Source organism: Salvia miltiorrhiza, chromosome 6 (assembly GCF_028751815.1).
Source record: "Salvia miltiorrhiza cultivar Shanhuang (shh) chromosome 6, IMPLAD_Smil_shh, whole genome shotgun sequence".
NCBI classification, from domain to species: Eukaryota; Viridiplantae; Streptophyta; class Magnoliopsida; order Lamiales; family Lamiaceae; genus Salvia; species Salvia miltiorrhiza.
In genome coordinates this window covers 27,971,558-27,975,840 of record NC_080392.1, presented here as the reverse complement: position 1 = coordinate 27,975,840, position 4,283 = coordinate 27,971,558, and positions in this window count along the sequence as shown.

Genomic DNA, 4,283 nt, shown 5'->3' with positions numbered 1-4,283 from the left:
GTGCGTCTCTGGTTGTTGGAGGGTGGAGTTGCATACAAGGTTGGGTGTTGTGTTTTTGGCGGCTGCCGTCTTCTTCACGGCGATGGATGACTTTAGTGTTCGACACCCTTTGCTTCATGTTGGTTTGTTTTCTCTTTTCGTGGTTTTTTTTTCCTCTTTTTTATGTTTTTCTAGTCCGTCTCGGGTGGTTTTGAGCCGGGATTGTTTAGGGGCGATGGTTAGGCCGGAGTCCCTGAAACTTTCCTTTCCGCTCTTCCACCTTCTTTGGTTTCGTTTATGTTTCTTAGACGAGCACTCTTTTTCATTTTTGCGGTTTTTGCCTTTGGATTTTCTGTAAAAAGGTTTTAATGACGCTTGGCCCTTAGTCTGCTTTTCATGTGCTTTCAAGGGTTTTTAGGTTTTTTCTTTCTTTTTCTCTTTTATATGTAATCGCATTTTAATAAATGTTCTATATGATTTCTCGAGTGCAAAGGCTTACATTTCACAATTATGATATGTCTCATTTCACAAGTGTAAATTTTTTATGCTGAATTTTCGATATTTAATCATTTCAGGACTTTTATATTTTTGTATTTCAAACTCATAAATGGGTCAACTTTTTTTTTTTTAAGATAAAATGTTTATTTTGAAAGTTTGCGATTATGACAACAGAAAAAGAAAAATTTGAACAAAAAGTTAAAATTTATGCAATCTTAAATAATGATAAACTAAATTAACTTACACATTTATAAAATGAAGTAATAAATTCAACTCTTAAATTTTCAGGTTAACATCTTTACTCAAATTCCTAGTATTAGTACATAAAGTAGTCTAGAATTATTTTATTTTATTTTATTTATTTTCATTCTACTAAAAATTATTTAATTTTATTGAATTTAGTAAAATTTCATATGAGATGGTCATGAATATAACTCTACTAAAAATATAAAATGATGTCGTATATCCGATGTTACAAAGATTATGCAATAAATTTATGTCATAAGTAGAAAATGCTGAAAATTGTGCCACAATTGTGCAACATTATTTTAAACGTGTTGTATAATTATGATATTTTATTGAGATGTCACGAATTAATGTCGCAGTTTTTGAGATATTTAAATAAGTGTCACATCGATGTCATAAAATTGTGACATAATACTTAGATGACAAATAATTGACGTAAATATATGACATTGAATGCAACGCTATTCTAAATATGTGGTATAATTAAAACATTTTATTGTGGTGTCGCTAATAAATTGTCGCAACTTTGAGACATTGAAATGACTGTCGCATATGTGTCACTAAACTGCAACACAATATTTAGATGATGCACAATTGACGCAAATATATGACACTAAATGCAACACTTTTATCAAAATGTGGTATAATTATGACATTTTATTGAGGCATCGCGAATAAACTGTTGCAATTCTGAGACGTTAAAACGAGTGTCGCATTTGTGTCACTAAACTACAACACAATATATAGGTGACGCACAAGTGACGTAAATATATGACACATAAAGTGTAAGTGTGGTAATTTTACATCACATACATGTAGTGTCGCATGTGCGTATGTCGCAATAGGTCTGTTTTCCTGTAGTGAAATGTAGAGATTATGGAGGAGGATGACCTGGAGGCGATTGTGTGCGATTCACCGCCTACTTCTAAGGGATCGTCGAAAACCTCTGCTGTTAAGAAGCCTATTCCTACTCCTACGTTTCCCAAGACAGAGTATAAGCCTGTAGCACCCTTCCCGAATAGCCTGGCAAAGCCAAAGATGGATCAGAAGTTAGTCAAGTTCATGGAGATGTTTTCAAAGCTTCACATCAACATTCCTTTACTTGATGCTTTAAGAGATATGCCAGGTTATGCCAAGTTCCTCAAGGATGCAGTCTCCAACAAGAGAAAGTTGGGGAAATATGAGACGATTAATCTCTCCGAGGAATGCAGTGCAGTGCTACAAATGAAGCTACCATTGAAGCAAAAGGATCCTGGCAGCTTTACTATCGCTTGTGTGATTGGAGGGCAGAATTTCTTTGTGACTTAGGGGCAAGCATCAATCTGATGCCTCTCTCTATTTTCAACCGGTTGGAGATTGGAGAAATCAAGCCTACCTCTATTGCTTTGCAGATGGCAGATCGTTCCCTAACTTATCCCAAGGGAGTTGTGGAGGATGTTCTTGTGCAGGTGGAGCAGTTTATTTTTCCTGCGGACTTTGTGGTCTTGGACATGCCGGAGGACAAGAATACTCCATTGATTTTGGGGCGTCCATTCCTAGCTACCGGTCGTGCTCTTATTGATGTACAGGATGGAGATCTCACATTTAGAGTCAATGATGAAAAATTGACTCTATCTATCTATGACGCTATGAGAAAACCAGCCGAGCCGCAGATGGATGAGTGCAACATGATTGAATCTGTGATAGATTTCCCTGCAGCTGTAGACGATCCCTTGGAGAAGTGCATCACACAGTCCTTATATGTAGTGACCCGCTCTTTTATATATTTTAAATCTAGTAATGAGTGTTTATTTTTGTTCATCAGTGAATGAAAACGGTTTTTATCCTAATATGAATTCAGCTTATGATCCTGAATTTATATTGTTAAAGCAGTTAATGATATTATTTCAGAGTTATAACTGACTTAGCAAAGTCACGTTATTTATTTAAGCAAGATGAAATTAGATTTTATCTTTATTCAAGTCGTGATTTATTTCTGACTCGTGAGTTAATTAAATCTGCGGATTTAATTTAAATATTAGAACAACAAACGAATTAAATCTACGGATTTAATTTAGATTCATTTTATAATTTATCGATTTAAGCGAGAAATCACATGTCGAAATACGAGATTTATTTAAATAAACAGTATCAAGCATATACGAGCACACGATCCATCTTACAGTTACAGAATCACCGAGACAGAGAAAATACATCAATAATTCTCCTCTACATTTTTTTTTCCTTTCTTTTTCTTCTCTTTTTCTTTCCATTAATTTTGTTCCCCACTCCATTTTACCACTAAATCTACTTTTTGACTTTCACCACCATTTTCCCCACCACTTTCACCACCAACTCAATTATGCAACAACACATATTGTTCCAGCCATCAAGTCTTTTCTTCCCTCACCAAAACGTGTAGAAGAAGTTGAGAAAGGGAGAGAGAGTTTCCTCCAACTCCAAATTGTAACTTGAAGAGGTATATACTAAGCTTCTTTATTTTGAATTCAGTTGCATATCATCCAAACGGTTCCCAAAAATTCTCAAATTAATTTTGTATCATCTTTCATACATTTTCTATATTTTGATAAAATTTCAGAATATTTAGAGCTCGCATGATTTATTTATGAATTTGTAAACATCACTGCCCATCTGGAATACATTTTTGGTAAACAATCTTTGGGAGATCATAAGTAAAGTTTCAATCGGTGAAAACCTTTGAAACTTGAATATGTCACTCTAGACTCCCGTATCTTTCTTTTGACATCGGCCTCACCATTTTTGAGTAAGGGAAACAACCGGTATAAATTCTTGAAATCTAGTTCTTATTCCATGTACCATCCAGTAGATTTTACAAACCTACGACTTTGAGGTGGAAAAGGCCGACTTAAATATTTGATTCTCAAGCCTATCTTTCTACTGAATATTCACTGACATGTTGGGAACTTACTTGTTCAGTTTTAGAATTTTTGGTGAAGCTTAAAGTGGTTTTTCCGATTTATGTTCTGAATCTGCCAAACTTGAACTCTTTTTGTGCACTGAACTTTAGATAGTCATATCTTCTAAACCATGAAGGTTCTTAGAGTAAATCCAACTGGAGAGTGTTATGATCTCTCCCTAGTTTCCAGATTGACCTTTGGGATTCCCAGTGGAGTTTTGTAAAGGGAGATATGAATTTTTAAAGAAAGCCCACTGACTTGGTTGTAATCTGGAAATATGAAATTTACAGATTTTTGCTTGTTAAATACCCATCTTTGAGAGGGCATATCTTGCTCGTTTGAATTGTTTTTCATTCGATTCAAATTGGAGAATGATCCTTGAAATGTCTAGTTTCCAGAATGTCTTTTGGAGCCTCATTTGGAGATCCGAGGTAGATTTGGTGTCTGTTGTAAAACAACCCTTAAGAGCTCAAGTTGTTGAATTATTTTCTATGTATCAAAGTTTTTTAAAGGATGTTTCGTGAAAGATTTAGTATATGTGCGTAACAAGTTTGGGACTATTTATTTTAAATGAGGTCCGTTCTTTATTTAAATTAGGATGGACTTTTAATGAATATTTTTGGGATTAAACTATTATTTCTT